Source organism: Poecilia reticulata, chromosome 13 (genome assembly GCF_904066995.2).
Source record: "Poecilia reticulata chromosome 13, P_reticulata-male-v2, whole genome shotgun sequence".
Lineage (NCBI taxonomy): Eukaryota > Metazoa > Chordata > Actinopteri > Cyprinodontiformes > Poeciliidae > Poecilia > Poecilia reticulata.
Genome location: NC_088842.1, coordinates 29,929,828 through 29,948,304, shown reverse-complemented (window position 1 = coordinate 29,948,304; position 18,477 = coordinate 29,929,828). Strand labels below are relative to the sequence as shown.

The 18,477-nt window shown below is 40.5% G+C and overlaps 1 protein-coding gene across 5 annotated transcripts in view; it reads left to right on the top strand.

The window, feature by feature from the left end:
- The window catches only part of aplp2 (amyloid beta (A4) precursor-like protein 2), an 81,537-nt gene that overhangs the window by 20,391 nt on the left and 42,669 nt on the right, over positions 1 to 18,477 (top strand). The window lies entirely within an intron of this gene.

Below are 18,477 nucleotides of genomic sequence, written 5' to 3'. Positions count from 1 at the left end.
TACTTTCAAATTCAGCTGAGATTTTAAACAGAACAACATTTATGTTTTCGTTTTACATCTTGATCTCTTCAGGATGGTTAGCAACAATAAAGCCAAACTATTTATTGAATAAACACAGACTGTTTATATTTGTTAGCGTTAGCTTGTGGTCTTGCTCAGCTGATTTTCAGGCCATCTGAATGTTTCTCAAATTGTTTCTTTGGACTTTTGCTGGGTTTTTTTTGTTTAGTTTGTGTTCAAATACCAGGTGATTTTCAGAGAACAGATTGTTTTCTGCCTGTTAAGCCAATAAGCTCTGCTTTAAAAAGCCTCTAGCCATAAAAATGTGAGTGCTGTTAAACTTTTAAACGCCTGTTTCTTTTCCAGCCAGGACATAATTGCTTTGACAGCCGTTTCTTTACAGTTATTCTCTATTATCTACCCTGAAATGTGATTGTTTTTATGAAATCTTTGGGATAATAACACAAAATTTTATTAAATGTATGATATTGAAGCATTTTTGTTATATTTATCTTCACATTTCGGCAAAATATGGAAATATTACCTGTTTACATGTTTACACCAGTATTTCATATCTATGATTTGCCATTTTGTCACTTCTTGCTTACTTGTCAGACCTGAAACAAACTGGTTTTTTTTACCCTATTTATGAGTTTATGTTCTATTGTAGTTGAGCATTAGTAGTTAGATATTATATTCATGCTCTTATTTTGAAGTGGGTGAAGACTGCTTAGGTAGCAGTTCCACTTCCTCTCCTCACAGAAACAAAATGGGCTCTTTGCACCTACGGCGTTGACGTCACATCTCCAGGAGCTAAAGCAGCTCACTTGTTTCCGCTTTGAGTTACCGTTACTGCTAGAAAAGACTAAGTCGTATTTTAGATGCAAAAACGCAATACTATGAACATTGTTGTCTTCCTAATATAATGAGCTTTTAAGTTTTCATTAATTTCCAAGCAATCCTGAATTAAGAAGATGGTGGCTTGTAAATATTTGCCACTACCAGTTAAAGCTAACGCTGCACAACACAAAGTTTGCAGCCTTCACTTCACTCCGGATCAGCCTAAAAATACCGGGAATACGGATGGTAAATAAAGGAGCCTCCCTGAGTTATTTCCATGGAATCACTTCTGTATTCAGCCTGAAAGAGCGACTTTATGGGAACTAGTGAGCAGACCTGAGCCAGACAGCCGAGCAACTGATCCGCCTGTAAACACCGCTGTAAACGCCGTCCTATCTGAGCTCTTCACAAGAAACATGCAAAGGTAATCAAACGAAATAACAGGGAGACCTTAAGGGACACGGTCATATTTTTCTAAAAGCAGCAACTTTGAACCTGAACAGTCAGCTGAACCAGAACTCTGACACCAGAGCTGCGCTACTGTTAAGCTATGAGGCTTGTTGTGCTTCGTCAGGCTTCGGTAGCTAAAAGCCCGAACCGTAACCTCCTAATTAGTCTCTGACACTAACGACAATAAATAAGATAAAAACATTGTCCGTTAGAATGTTTAGATACTTAAATAGCACATTTTTACAAGAACCATGTCCAAGAATATTGCCTACTAGCATAAGCTAAGGTTAAAGTTAGCCACAAAGTTTAAGTAAAACTCACCTTCGTATCAGTGAATGTATAACGAGGCGTACATCTTAAAACCTTTATCCAGCTTACTTGTTGGGGCTTGGGATCGATGTAGGCCAAGCCCTGCAAGCACCTAGTGTAAAATGATATTTTTATTGGATCGGAAACAATCGAGCCGCTTTTCCCCCGAACGCGGAAGCTGAGGTGCAAAGAGTCTATAAGAACAAAGGAGGAGGCATAAACACAATATCTAAGGATAATATAGAATATTTACGTCAAAATAAAATTGGTGCTTGATGGCTGTAGTCTTTTAAAAGCAGATTTAAGCTGAATTGACATTAGCGCTTTAGCATTAGCTTCCGCTAAGCCTGTGTTGGTGTAGTGCTTTAGCGTTAGCAGAAATTGATCATGAATAATGCTATAGGATTAGAACAACTAATTATTAAGCTAGCAGTGTCCACCACTGTAGTAGAGTTTAAGTAAATGTGCTTGTTGTTTTACAAAGCTTTATGCTTTTTTTTTTTTTACCATTCTGCTCTTGATTATGTAGCAAATTAGAGTAAAACAAGCTGATAGCTAGTAGCGATATTTGGCAGTCTGCTGCTTTACAGCTAGCTGCTTGTAGCCTGCTAGCTACATAGAAAAAAAAAGCAGAAAAGGTCCAAATATTCTGAACAGACCTTTTGGAAAATCTGACTGATAAAAAAAAAAAAGTGAGATATTTCAAATGGATTAATAATTAAAAGTAAATCTAATGTTACTGGGAATAAATTAGGGATTTATTGCTCCTGAATTCATCTTTCTTGAGTCTATGTTTGTATTTCACCCAAACATGACACAAAAACATGATCCATCTTCTCCTGGCTAACACTTGATGTTGCCTTACCCATATTTGGCAGCTCTGCCTACGAACATTCAAAGCTAATTTTCTTTCCATCCTCCATGCTCCTTGCTGCTCTGCAGATAGAAACCAATCTGCCCCAATAATCTAAGCAGGTAGGCAGAAAAAATAATCCCGTGATTGCTGTGAATGACCCCGAGAGGTGAAGGAGAGCGGACAGGTTTTGTTGGGAGTTTATGGGGGGAAATGGCTCCTCGGTTTCCTCCGGCTCGGTCTCGCTTCCCGCTCCGCTGGCTGTCAAAACGAAAGGATAATAAAACACAGGATGCAGCAGGCATCCTGATGTCGACCGTCAGCCTCTGAGTGAATGTTCACAAGCAGCGCCTCTGTGTTTTCTGTCTAACGCAGGAGAAAACAGCAGAGGGAAAGATGGTGGCAGCCGCTGCCAGCCTGACAAGATTGAGTGAAGATTTGAGTCTGCAGAAAAAGCAGCCTTTGTCCTGTGATCATTTCTGGCTCTGCTTCTCCTGCTGGGCAATGCTGGTGTTTTTAGTTATTTATTTATTACCAAAGCTGCTGGCTTTTTGTTCACTTAGACCTAACACTTGCGAAAAATTAATGGGTTTTTCTGTGAAAGACACAGGGACACATTTCTTAGAAGGCTGAGTGTACAAAGACTTCAACTGCAGTTGTAGAAATGAAAAGAAAGCCAGAATGCTAATGACACAATCTGTTTAGAGCCAAGAAATTCAGCTTTCCTCAACCTCAGGCAGCTCTCTTTTAATTAGATTATGAAATAAACACATAAATCTGTGTTTTTGTAAGGTTTACACTTTGCTGTTCCTCTGCTTATGAGACATTTGAAGTCTTAAACTCTTTTCATCTACAACTATTTTTGCCTCCTTTCCACTGAGCGGTAAATAACATGCCGTTGTGGTTTGGTGAGCTATTTTATGTCTCCACATATTTTCAGGAGAGAGTTTCCACCGGCCGTTGGACTCTCACTGGTCAGGCGTAGCATCATATAGTTACACAACAAACGTTACGCGGTAGTATGGCTGGTTCTTCTCATAAACGGTGTTATTGGAGAATCAAAATCAATCAATCAAATATTATTTGTATAGCACATTTCAGCAGCAAGGCATTTCAAGGTGCTTTACATGATTAAAAAACAAAATAAAAACAGCATGTGACATTGAATAAACGGTAACAGTGGACAACATTCAAATAACTCAATTCCAGTAGTTTTTTTTATAATCCAGTTATCTTTGTGTTGGTGTTCATACTACTATCGGTTTGATTGGGCACCAAAATTACAACATTTCTTACATTTTCAGCTGCAGCGGTTTACTTTCCCCTCCTCGCCTATTCAACCATTAAAGGAAACTACACAAAAACCTCTAAAGAAGACATGAGCGCAACTTCCTTTTTCACAAAATGTAAAGAAAAATGGAGTAGTGTCAGATTTAAATGGTTATACAATTTGTCTTTTGTCTTTGGTAAGAGACCACGAGTAATTTCTCCCTCTAGTGCGGCACTCACGCGTTTGTTTTGGTACTACTTACCCAGAATCCCCTGTGCTATAGTCTGGCTCCTCCTTTTGGAGTGGTCTGCGGTCCGTTTGGTGTTCACACATTCGAAACGCATCAGCGTTCACTTCAAACCGAACTGACACCTGGGTTTATGTGGACTGGACTTCGCTTTTTTTGATACAAATCAGACTTTGACTGCACAAGCACACCTACCCAAACAAACCAGACCTTTGAAACAAACGAACTGACTTTGCTGTGTTTTTATGGAAGTAATAATAACCATCAGCGTTTATGGATCAATTTTTAGAATTGCTGGGCAACGAGAGCCAAAAGTATTGTCACAAAATCACAGTAAGACTGGATAATAAATCAATAAAATATATAACAGTTGACCTGTGATCAATATCAATAAATATGTCTGATAGAATATTCAATAATTTCACTGAAGCCCAATCGAGGCAGAGGAAAGACTTGAAGCAAAGTCGGTGGAATCAACTGACTTACTCACTCTTTGGTTACCTAGCAACTCATTCATTCTTTGGTTACCTAGCAACAGCCTGGCAGTTGTAACTGGCGCAGCAGCAGTTACTTCTTGAAAATAAAATTGTGGAGAAAACAGAATCATAAGTTTGGTCGTTTTCTAGATATTTAAAACAACAAAAAAAAGAATCAATAATTACTGATATCAGCTGATATGAAACACTTATATCATGATACGTATTTCAGTCATGTTGTCCAGTCATATAAAAGATGAAGGAAATGTTATAGAAAGATCCCCTTGATACAAGAGAAAGCTGTTTTTTTTTAACAAAATGGCTGCTTCCTTCAACTTTATGTTAACTTATTAATTGATAACTCGCATGCCGAATTTCTCCGGAGGGTTTTACGGTCAGGCTGGGTCTCTGTGACGAAGAAGGCCAGATAACATGGCGTCTCTCCGGTTTACAGCAAACGGACAACTTTCTCAAACGGCCCGTCTCCATGGAAACCATCTACAAAAGCATCCCAGCTATTCATGCAGAGGAACGAGGGGAAAAGAAAGAGAGAGAGAGAGGGAGAAAAGAGATGGAAGAGGAAGTAGCATAGAGTAATGGAGAAGTGGATTGGGGGATGAAAGTAGGGAGATGGATCATCAGACGCCGACAGCGACAGGAGAGGAAGAGGAGGGAGGAAAAAAAAAGATTAGAGGTAGAAAATAATAACGAAGCAGGAAGGAGGCCTCAGTTATGAGAGGCTGGAATGGGAGAGAATGTGACGGATTGATGGAGCGAATAAAACCTTCAGCTCCACCATGTCCTCCTCCTATGAAAACAAGAAAACGACCCTCGGCACAAAGCCACGTCTGTCCTCCGAACAAAGCAAGCAGCGCCATCGCCATGGTAGAGCCCGTCGGCGCGTCCAGACATCCCATCACCAGCAGACTCGGATCCCAGCTGGAGACCAGGAAGTCCTCACCAGAGACTGGGAACAAACCAGTTTCGACACGCTAGCTAGCGACGCCACCCAGTAGGTGGAGAACAGGAGGATAAATAATCATCCATCATAAGCCTCTAATTGTTTCCACTTTTTGAAGACATGCCCTGAGGGGAAAAAATGAAAATTACACCTCATTTCTTTATGCGTTCTCTACAAGAAACCAAATTTTCCAGGTAGATCAAAATAACTCCAGGTCTTCTTAAAGGGGCGGTACTACGTATTTTTCACACATGGAGTGCTATTTTGTAGCACGATAAAGCAAATATTTTGTTTCAAAACAAAGTCTCCATAAAATTTGACTAAAAAGTGTTTTTTTTCTATCTTTTACGCTTTACTTCATTGTATTGAAGTCCATACTGACATATATCTAAGCTTAAAAACAGATATATGTCAAGCGGCTGGATTGCTCTGACAGGCTAAATGAAATTAAGCGAAGGCAGAGTTCTTGTTTCTGTCAGAGCGAGCTTTTCACCATCGGCTGAAAGAAACCAGCTGCAAAATCCCTTCAGCTGTCAGAGGAAGGCGGGAAGTGAGGGGACATTTTTCACGGAGATAAAAACATCACGGCTGCCAGCCAAACATGTAGTTGGAGATCTTCCACTTGGTTGATTTTTATGCTGTTGCTTGACCTTCAGTAACTTTGTGCTGCTGTTTGCAGAGCGTCTTCACTTTATCACAGGAAAGCCCTTGAAGCACCGCCACTCTCTCCCCTGCCAGTATTATATGTACTTTTAGGAGAATTTTTACTATGTTGTACTTTTTTACTTTTACTTTCTGGATGGTAAGTCAACAACAAAACACTCTTCTTTTCCAGCAGCCATTGTACAGTGCATACAGCGGTAAAACCAACTGACCAAACCTGCTGGAGTTCTGTTTGGGTTGCTAGGTAACGGGCGGAACTCTGCTTGGGTTGCTAGGTAACAGGCAGTGCCTGCTGATTTACAGAGTTGGATAGTAACTGATTACATTTACTTAGTAACCTTTTTGGAAAAAAATATTTTTAGGAGTATTTTTCCTACGCTGTACTCTTTACTTTTACTTCAGTAATTTTATTACGATGCATCTGCTCTTACTTGAGTTAAATTTTTAGTAGTCTGCCCTCTGAGTTATTTTCAGCAAATGTAGATCTAGGAGGAACTAAGACTGTAAATGTAGGAAAGTGGAGCAATTCTGGGCCAAGAGAGGAGAAGAAACGCTGATAATTAGGGCAAAGATCCTTTTCTCCCCCTCAGTGTTTCACTGCGGAGAAGAAAACCTTGCGCTAGTTTTAGGAGCCACAAGATGGGCCTGGTGCTAAATTGTCCCAGAATTTCGATAAATGATAATATTGTTGTTTTGAGACCATTTTCAAGCAATAATTCAAGAACATTCTCATTGTTTATAGTTTAGGTTTAATATAGTAAAAATTTGTGAAGCAGCCATCAGAAACTACTGCCATGTTGAAAACCTCCATCCATCCATTTTCTAACACCCTTGTCCCTCAGTGGGGTCAGGAGGGTTGCTGGTGCCCATCTCCAGCTAGCGTTCCGGGCGAGAGGCGGGGTCACCCTGGACAGGTCGCCTGTCTGTCGCAGAGCAACACAGAGACACACAGGACACACAACCATGCACACACACACGCACACCTAGGGGCAATTTAGACAGACCAATTAACCTGACAGTCATGTTTGGACTGTGGGAGGAACCGGAGTACCCGGAAAAAACCCACCATGCACAGGGAGAACATGCAAACTCCATGCAGAAAGACCAGGGCCGGGAATCGAACCCAGAGCCTTCTTGCTGCAAGGCAACAGCTCTACCAACTGCGCCACTGTGCAGCCCCACGTTGAAAGCAATTAACGCAAAACATTTCTGACTCTTAGATGGATCTTTCTGAACGGTCCAATCCTGATCTCCCCAAAAAGGTCAGATTTTAACGTTAATATTTCCATTTGTGAGGGAGTCTTCACTGAACCAGTGATACGTTTGTTCCAAACAGGGTTAAAGTCTGAACCGGGCCTGGTACCACTGGGTCACACCGCTGGTATTGGTGATTTAATTTTAGTTGAATAAGAACCAAGTTTCTGTCTGGTGAGGTTAAGGAGCCGTTGAGAGGTGATGATGACTTAAAGGAATCACCAGCTCTGCTTTTTGAGCAGCATAAGTCAAACAAAATGACCAAAACAGAACTTTCAGTACTGAAGAAAAATAAATTAAAACGTAATTTACAGGAATTTATTTTGCTCCTTAGAGGTGAGAAGAACTGGACTGTGAGCTGCGTTTCCTTAGTGAGGGAGAAACTCACTCTCAGCTTTATGTGCAGCAGTAAATTTCACCGCTTTCGGTTCTTGTGTCCAGAAAGTGGCATTTATTGGACGCCATTGTTCCCCAAACAGTGTGGGCACTTTCCACAGAGTTTGTAGCGGTGACTCATCGAATCTCAGAACGAGTCGAGATGGAGACGACAAAAAGGTCTTTTTCTCCTAATTTACTTAGAAGGAGCAGAGTGCAGGTTCCCCTCTGGCTTTTTCCCCTTCGCTTCTTTTTAACCGCTCTGTTTTTTGTCTCTTTCACCGTGATGGGAGGAGGTAGAGGTTGGCAGGAAAACGTCAAAATAACAGAATTTTGCAATTCTAGTGTTTCCATTGAATAACAAATGCCGTTAAAATCACAAGTAAATTATTTTGTTCACGTGGGAAGTCGGTAAAAACCATTCAGCGCCATCATCCTCCTACCACTTCCTGTCGTCTTCATCATTTTTCCCAGTAGTAACATCCAGCTGTTGATCACATGACCAATATCATGCAAAAAACATTATCAACAAAACGAGTTTTTAAAAAATTGTCCTGTTTCCATTGACCACATTTATTTTTGTAATTCCAGTTTGTATGATTTTATGGCCAGTGGAAACGCAGCTTTCCTCCAGCCTGTTGGCTGCTATCTGCTGATCCGTCTCTGTTCTGGTGTCAGCCACACCAGGATGGACAAACTGAGAAAAAATAAAGGTCTAGATTGGTAGAAAAGCTTCCATAAAACAACTTTTTGGTGGCTGAAGGGATAAATAAAATGATTTGCCCTTTGAGGGATGACTGGGTGATAATGGGCTTGAACATTTGAGCCACTAAAAATATGCTTTCAGTGGGAATCGCAAACGACCGCTTGGATGCAATAATTAGTAGGATATTATATTTAGAGTGTAATGCTGAGTGGCCAGTTGGTTGCCTTTAATAACACCTCTTGTATTGATACATGGGGTAATAAACACACAGAGAGCAGTGGGGCAACATGGTGTTGGTAAAGAAAGAAAAGAGAGGAATGTGGAACAACTGTAATCATAAATTCAATATTTTCCTGATATTTCGCAGCTCTCCTGTGTTTCCTGTGAAATTATGGCTCTGTCACTCCTTTACGAATCCAATAAGCATCAACAGTAAAAACAAAAGTTGTGATGTGATGCATTATGCATCTTTTGGAGGGAGTGAGTGAGGGATGTTGTATTATTTCAGTGTAAAATAATGATTACAGCAGTAAGAACAACAGTAATGGGCACATTTCTGCTAATTTGCTAATAGTGGAGCTAATTTTTAGCTTAGCTCCTTTGCTAATGTTGAAAATGTTTAGAGGAAGCTAAAAAGCTACAAATTTAGGGTAAGCTAATTTTATTAAGCTTCCCTTAAATAAATTTTCCAGATAAATTCTAAAGTGCTAATTTACTTTGTCCTTTTATAAATTTTCAGTTGAACAAAGTTCGACATCTGTGTTTACGTTTTGGTTAGCGAATGTTAAGAATTCAAGCGATTAGCTGTTTCTATTCGGTGCTCTTATTTTGAAGTGAGGGAAGCGGCTCCGTTTCCCCTATTTAGTTCTTTCTTCTTTTTTTCTGAACTATTTAAAACGAGACGCATGCAGGAGCAAAATAAAAACAGTAATTCAACATTTAACGGCTTTATAGAACATGTAAATTATAGCGTGAGGTTTGTAGTCTTTCAAGAAAGATACAATTTAAATAGAAGTTAGCGCTTTAGCATTAGCTTCTGCTAATAACCATTTTGGTTTCGCGCTTTAGCGTTAGCAAAACTAATGTTTATGATTAGCGCTTTCAGATTAGCACAGCTAACTTAATAAGAGTAATAAAAGTATTTATATTATTGTTGGTATTGTTTATTTATTATTGCAGAAGTATGAAAGTGTACACATTAAAAATGTATGTATAAGACTGAAGATGCTATATTAAAATAAAAAGTTAAGCGTTATAAAAACAGATGGGATAACACAAGCATTAAATATAAAACCTAAAGAAAGGGAAGCCAGTTTATCTGTGTTGTATGGATTTTTGTCTGGCCTGCAAATTGTACAGAATGAGCAAAATGCTATAATACGTTGTCAAAATGCATTTAAGCCATAGCGGTATCTGCAATCAATAGGACAAATAATAAAAGTCCATTTCCTTGTTCTGGGAGCAGACATGAACCACTTCAGTTCATCAAATTAAAATGTTTTTTTTTTTTGGTTTAAATGGACAGGAAGTTTAAATACCTTTCAGTGATGTTTGCATTGTTGAGTGATTTTACGCCGTTTTGTTACTCCAGCATCAGGCTCGGTTTTTTTCTGCTAATTTTCAGTCAGATTTGGAGCAGTTTTGTTTTGCAAATTCAGCCTGCTTAAAAAAATCCAACAAGAAAGTCTGGGTGGGAATTGGGCGACTGATGCAACAACCACAAAATACATGGTACATTACAGCAGCTAATGCAGAAATATTATCATCTCTTTAATTACAGTAATTCCTGTCTTTAATGTGGAAAGCAACGAGGGATCAGGACGGATTCTTCCTCCCTCTCCCTGCATTTCTCTGTTTTTTTTCTCACAGCTACGTCTTATTTAAGCGTTGGGTGCACCACAGGGAAGGATTAGCTGGATTATTGGTGCCAGGCATTTCTTTGCAGTCACATGCACCGTTAGCACATTGGGAAACCCACCGATCCTGAGCGGCGCCTCGTTTTTAAGGACCTCTTGCCAAATTTAGACCGGTTGCCACGGCTGATTGAGACCTGCGGGGGTTTGTAGCCCAGTTGACACCAGAGCTGGAGGCAGAGGAAGTGTTTTTACACAAAAACATGTCAGACATGTAAGGCCAGGTGTTGGTATTGGCCGAAAATTTCAGCTGACGGACCATTGGTTAGGCTCAACCTCAGCTGTTCTGCACATTATGGGTCTTAGATGTTCAATCCTTCTCCTGATTATGTGCAACCCTTCTATGTTCGTCGCAAGTCCTGTAGGTTGACTTCACGGCAGTCAGGCTCATTGTATTTATTCTAACAAAACAGGAAATCAAAACAGGTGGCTAACATCAATCATGCAGCTTCTGCCACTATGTGAAAGAAAATACAATAAATAACCCTAAAACTACAAGGCAACAGCTCTGAATGAGCAACAGTTAGCAGTTGTCAAATTAATCATAGCTACAGTGGGCAACATTAATAATTGTAACGGTTAAAAACGTAAACAATACATAGCAGAATCACTCATGAAACACGGTAATTAAATCTGTCTAAAATGTATGTTAAAATATAATACTAGTAAAGAAAACAGAGCTGACCCCAATATACCACAGTTACCGACGGCAACAGAAAAAGTGGGAGGAGCTGTCAGTTACTGGTTGCTGTGGTAACCACCAACTGCCCTGCGCAGCAGCTTAACAGAACTTAAAACACGAATAAATAAATGTCTGGAGAAACAACTTGTTGACTAAACAAAATGAATTCAAGGAATAAATAAACAAGTTTTGACAAACTTCACATCTATAATTTTGTTAGAATAAAACCCTGTGTGTCCTGAAATCACACCGCGGGTCGCTCCGGTCAACATACACAGACTAACACACTAATTGGATTAGCGTTTTTTGGATTATTATTGCCCGGATGACTTGTGGTAACCGACCCCGGTCCTTCCAGAAGCCTCATCAAAATCAGTGGATTTAACTTGAACAACATTTCATCTCGCTAAAACCATAAATTTAAATGTTTTGTGTTGGGGATTAGATGTGATTATTTGAAAAGTGAGGCAATATCTTGAGAAACCACATTTTGCTGCAACTGCAAATGTTTTTTTGCATTTATCTAGATTCTGACATTTTTGCCTTTTTCTTCTTACTAAAATGCGATACCTATAAAAGTATTCATTCACCCACTTGATTTGCTTTTACAAATTGGTAATGATGAATAAAACTGGGCTTTTTTTACAGAATAAATTAGGAAAAACACAGTTAATGTCAAAATAAAAAATAATTTCTAGAGAAAAATGACAATTACACAGAAAATATGGAACATAAGTGATTACATAAATATTCACTGACCTAATTCAGCAGAGGTCTGGATCAGCTGTAGCGGGAGGATTGGGTTTTTAGTCAGATCTGTGAAGACGTATTGTTGCAGTAATCAATGCGACTAAAGATGAACTTATGGATGAGTTTCTCTAGATCTTGCTGAGACATTTGTCCTCTAATCCTGGAAATGTTCTTCAGGTGTCAGAAGGCCGACTTTGTAACTGTCTTTATGTGGCTCTGAATGTTCAGATGTGAATCCAGAACCCAGATTTCTGGCCTGATCACTAATTTCCCGCTGTAATAACTGAAGCTGTGTGCTAAGATTGTTCCTCTTTATTTATGCTTTTAAATGTAAATCTAATGTGTTGTCAGACCATAAAAGATGTTTTAGTTCTCCGAAGTCAGAGCCACCGGGAGCATATTGATTTTGAACAAGTGGCCCGAGTATGGAACCTTGTAGAACCACACATGTGATACGTAATGCTTATGTTCATTATTCTCAAATCACTCAGAAAAGTCTCATTTTACCAACTAGGATAACTTTGGAGGGCTGCACAGTGGCACAGTTGGTAGAGCTGTTGCCTTGCAGCAGGAAGGTTCTGGGTTCGATTCCCGGCCCCGGTCTTTCTGTATGGAGTTTGCATGTTCTCCCTGTGCATGCGTGGGTTTTCTCTGGATATTCTGGTTTCCTCCCACAGTCCAAAAACATGACTGTTAGATTAATTGGTCTGTCTAAATTGTCCCTAAATGTGTGTGTGCGCATGGTTGTGTGTCTCTGTGTTGCCCTGCGACAGACTGGCAACCTGTCCAGGTGACCCCGCCTCTCGCCCGGTACACTAGCTGGAGATCGGCACCAGCAACCCTCCCAACCCCACTGAGGGACAAGGGTGCAAGAAAATGGATGGATGGATAACTTTGGTTTGTTCAGTTTGTCGCTGTTTATCCAGCAACCTCCATCCATCCATCCATTTTCTTACACCCTTGTCCCTTAGTGGGTCGGGAGGGCTGCTGGTGCCGATCTCCAGCTAGTGTATCGGGCGAGAGGCGGGGTCACCTGGACAGGTTGCCAGTCTGTCGCAGGGCAACACAGAGACACACAGGACACACAACCATGCACACACACTCACACCTAGGGGCAATTTAGAGAGACCAATTAACCTGACAGTCATGTTTTTGGACTGTGGGAGGAAACCGGAGTGCCCGGAGAAAACCCACCATGCACAGGGAGAACATGCAAACTCCATGCAGAAAGACCGGGGCCGGGAATCGAACCCAGAACCTTCTTGCTGCAAGGCAACAGCTCTACCAACTGCGCCACTGTGCAGCCCAGAAACAAATGGCAACAAATCAGGATAAAACGACTAAATGGTTAACTTTTTTGATTTGAGTCAGAGTTCAAACGAACCGGACTTCCTTCACAAACTAACCAGAGTTTGATTAAACTGGACTGAACTGGTTTGTTTTGTTGTTTTTGTTTTTTTTCTGTTTTTATAAAGTCCTGTTGTGACACCATGAGAAAAGTTAATTTATCAACCAAAGAGGTCCGGTGTTCCCATGTGGAGTCTGCAGAGCTGCATTTAACCGCTGTGGTCACAGGAAGGAGGGTCTGTTTGCATCAAAAAAGCTCCAAGTTCTTTTACAAGCAGCTCATCTGTGTCTCGGCTTGTTCCAAGTTTTGCTGAGGCCACACAGAGCAGCCCAGTAAAGCAAGTTTTCCTGCTGGAGGCAGACTGGGAATGCAGCAGCCTACTGGTGTGTGTTGATGGGTGAAAACAGGCTGAATGATCCTCAGCCCCCGCAGCGCTTGTTGCATTAAAGTCTGGATTCGGATGAGGATGGTGCTCGCAGCGGCTCATCTTGCTGCCGTTCGGCTCCATCGAGCCGCCTCTCCCTCTCCTCCCTCGTTTTTGTCTCTTGCAGCGTGGATCAGCCTTCACACAGCAGCAGGTGTTCACACTTACACATGATATTACATCTCAGTGAGTCAGAAACCAGAGATGAGACGGCTCAATCGCTCGCTAGGTGTGGCACCAGATTTTCCACACTGTGTGTGTGTCAGAGTAAAATCTGACCTCATTCACTCTGTGAGGAGGTCAGGTAGATATTTAGATATTTAGTCTGATTGATCCACATCCACTATGTGAATCAGTCGGTGCTAACCTGTGCACTGAGGTGGTTTGCTTTAATTAGTGTTAACAATGCAATCAGCCACTTGATTAGCTAAATGAATCTTAGCACTGCTCACCCTTAAAAACCAGTGTTGGTGTCAAATTAGAGCTAAACGCCTCAGATCCATTTTAAGATCAGTTTTAGCAAGTTATAATGGAGGAAGACGATGAAAAGAGAGAAAGATGGAGAGAGAGAGAAAGATGGACAAAGAGAGATGCCCAACATTCTCATTACTAGTTAAACTATCCATCCCTCTCATCATCCATCCCTTTAATCAATCATTAATCCATCCATCCATCCATCCATCCATCCATCCATCCATCCATCCATCCATCCATCCATCCATCCATCCATCCATCCATCCATCCATCCATCCATCCATCCATCCATCATCTTGTTCATTTGGTTCTGATCTATATGTCAAACTACAGAACTGGAACTTGGATGAAGCAGGAAACTGACAGCTTTGCCCTTTGACCCCTTCTCCCCTCCTCACAGCAGCAGAGTGGATGCTCGCCCTGCAGATCCAGCTCAGATCCATCCATGAAACTCTCCTGCCATGATCTCTGAATAAAACATTAATATTCCGTAGCTCCTTCAGGCAGTGAAGTTTATAAGGATACGAAGGTTTTGTTGTGTTGCTGCTCAGTCAGACTGTCGAGGTCTGTCAGAAAGACCGCCTGCTGCTTTTACTTACCGGAGAGGTAATGAGGTCCAATACGGCCTCATTAGTCCTGATGGACCTCTGAGAAAAGGGTCAACTTGACTGAATCAAGACAGTAAAGAGGTTTTTGTAGGTCTGGAGGGATAATTAAAGTTATTCAGAGCAGACAGCTTCGCCATGTGTGGGCTGAAACCGGGTGCTTGGTTGGTGTTTCTGGAAAGCAGCTGGTGCAGATGTTGAAGGTTTTCATGTGGAGGTTTCTTAATGTCCCTGGTTATCTCATTAGCCGAGCTTCCATAAAGTACCGAATTATAAAAAAAACTAAATTCTAATTGGCTTCCTCAATTTTGCAAAATAAAAAAAAGAGGTAATTTGTAGCTACTTGTTCATTTTAGGCAATAAAATGTCCATGTTCTTGTTTAAAAAGGAATTACATTATTTTTAATGTATTTCTAGAAAGGCTCAAGTGGTTAATCAATTTTTAAAAATCTGATTAATCAATTAATCATCAGAATAATAAATAGAAGAAACGCTTACTATGTTAATTATTCGCTGCAGCTCAAATGTCAGTCTTTACTGGCTTTCTGCTCACCAGTGGCTGCTGAATGAGGCTTCACATTTTTAGTAGAGATGATATGACTGAAAAACTCGTCACGATATCAGCAGTAGATAATTATTGATTAGTTTTTTTGTTTGAAATATATGAAATGCTGCCAAACTGGTGACGGGACCTTCCATAATTTATCCACAGTTTTCTCTCTATGCTGCTGTTTTTTTTTTATTTTTAATCAGTTATGAGGCCCAGTGGGGAAATCTTAAACTGCTGCTGCACAAGTTACTCAGCATGTTGTTGCTAGGTAACCAGAGAATGGATGAGTTGCTAGGCAACCAGAGAATGGATAAGTTGCTAGGCAACCAAAGAGAGCGGGCTAGTTGACTCCACTAACATTTCTTAGCTAGCCTTGAGAGGTTGAGTAGATAAAGTCTTTCCTCTTCCTACAAACGATTGAACACTTTTCAGATGTATTACCTGTCGATATTGATCACCTGTTTTATCACGATGTATATTGTTGATTTATTGTCCTTATTCATTTGATTTCATTGTTTGAAAGGGTGGAAAACTCTCTCTGCGTTGTGTCCTGGTACGTGGACATATTTGCACCTATACTTTGGGGTTAATGACGTCATAAGCTAAACTGTATCACTTTCTCTCAGGCCCTGTTTGATGAGCCTTGCTGGATTTGATGAAAATATGCTTCAGAAATAGCATCACTGCTACACTGTAGTTCAAAAGGCCTCGTTTCCAACTGCAGGGGAGGCACATGACTCCAGATTAAAGTCAGTCCTCCCCTTTTTCCACAAGAGGAGTTAAAATTCTTCGAGCCCAGCTCTTGAGTTTTCACGCTTCGTCGTCGTCCTCCTCCTCGAGGCACCGCCTCTCAAACCGCCCTGTGAAAGAAAACACAGGAAGCAGAGCAAACAGGGCTGTTTGTTTGCTGCTTAATTGGACCTCTTTTAATTGCTGTTTATCTTCCCGAGGTCCATTTTCCTATAACGGAAATATAATCGCTGTTTGCTCTTACGCAACGTTGAATTCCACGAGGGGCAGAGATGGGCAGAGCGAGGACAGAGGAGGGGATTGTTGTGCCTTTTGGACTGAATTCAGCTCTTGATTGTGGGTTTTTTCTGAGAGCTACACGCTTCTGCAGCTTGTATTTGTGGCTGCAGCTCATCACACACAGCAGCCAACTGCTGATTACGCAGCACTTGTTTTGTCCGCTCTCCTTTTGTCAGCGACGCTGAATCAGGCAGAGAATTTTGTCCAACGTTTACCAAACCTGGAAAAGCAGAAAACTGTTTGTCCTTGATCACTCCTGCGATGTCTCTCTAAGGGTTTGAAATTTGTTTTGATGATCTGATAGCATCGAGATCAAATGTCTTCCAAACCACTTCCTGTTGTCTTGGGATTCAGAGCCGCTTCCCTTTAAAAGTTAATTAGAGACTCAGCAGAAGGTCGAGTGTTTGGCCGCCGTGACTTATTGTGCCAGATAGAAGCTGATGCCAGCACATCAGTCTTCTAAAAGCTGATTAGAAATGTCTTTTCTCCTTAAAGAGGATCGAAGAGCCAGAAACCTTGATACTCATCCTGATTCCTCCCTCATGCAGAGTTCAGTAAACAATGGCAGGGGAGTAATAGATTTCCTCCCCTGTACAAAGGTTAAGATGGTGAGTCGGTCAGGATGGAGCAAACAGCTGAGGGTTGTCAGAGTCACGTATTATTTGGTAAACCGAGACTTTTCTGGGTGATTTGAGAGAAATAAATTAAACGTCACATGTGGGGTTCCACAAGGCTCCATACTCGGGTTGCATTTGTTCAAAATTAATATGATCTCAGTGGCTCAGACTATGGAGTACTAAAACATATTAGATTTATATTTAAAAACATGCATTATATAATCTTTATGTTGGTCTAAAAGGCATTGAATGCTCTTTCTTTTTGAAAATTGATGTTTATTTTTAACTGCATAATTTATCTTTTTTTCTGTTTGAATTTTGACTATTAAAAATGTCTTCTAAGGAGATTTAAATGCTCCTACAGATGGTTGTAAATGGCATAATGAGAAGCATTGTTGTGAAGGCGGAGTGTCGGAAAAAGCAGGAGCTTCTTAAAGAGACAGGCGCAATACATTTCAGGGCATTACATTGCAAAGTTAAATTTCTTTTAAGTTATATTTAACTTATTTGCTTCATTTTACAGCGACTGAAGGTTACATGGTTACTTGATTGTGGTATAAAATGGCACTATGTGCCTGGAAATTTTAAAATATTTGGTCTAAAAGACACTGTGCCGTCTATTTAAATATTGCTGTTTATTTGTTTTAAGAATTTATGCGATTTATCATTTTGTCTTTCTTCATCACGTTTGAATTTTTTTCACAACCAGTTTGTAAACGGCATAATGAGAAACATTGTGCTGAAGGTGGAGTGTCGGAAAGAGCAGGAGATTCTTAAAGAGACAGACTCCTAATTTCAATTTTTATTTTAATTGCGAAGTGAATTGCTTAAAAGTTATTTACAGCACTTCTACAACTTAAGGTAACATAGTTATTTGATTGTGCTAAACATTGTGCTGTTGTGAGATCAACATTCTTCTGCGCTTGCTTTGGGGTTGAACAGTTCACACTGACGTTTGAGCCCGATCTCAATGTTACATAAAAAAAAGAAAAAGGAATTGAGCATCAATTTTTTAGCTCTTAAATTCCTTTTTTCCCCCTTTATTTTATGCATAAAATGTGTTATTTTTGTTTAGATAGCATGGTAGAATCTCTCAGCCTCGTTATTTACCTTTAAGGATAACGGATGCGTCCTTCGTGGGGAGACTTTGGTCCCAGGAGAGGCGAACCAGCAGAGCTCTGCCCCAAATATGAATGTCCTGTTTTATGAAACAGTACAAACTGCTGCTATGTTTCCAGCTCTGTGAGCTGAAACCGAGCAGAAATGAGATCTAGAGTTTTGAACACACTATCCAAGCAGACTTTCATGTCAACTTGGCAAGATGTTCGTGTTTCTTTCCATTTGTGTCCTGTCTGAGCCGCTCTGCTCTCTCAGCACTGCAGCATTGAGCTGCTCCATAATATCTACTGCAACCGATGAGCTGAATCTGCTTCATCAGGCCTGACTTCTCGGCACAAAAGGTGCTGCTTTTGGACAGAAAGCAGATAATTACTCAAATCTGACTGCGTAAGGGATGCAAGTTATCAATTAACGAGTTAATCTAAAGTTGATCTTATCTATCCACCAACATAAAAAACAGTTTACTCTTGTATGAAAAGGACCAACTGTCTTTTTATTATATCAAGGGGTAAATTTCTCATAATATGCCAAATAAAAAATGGATTATTTTTGTGTCAGCTAG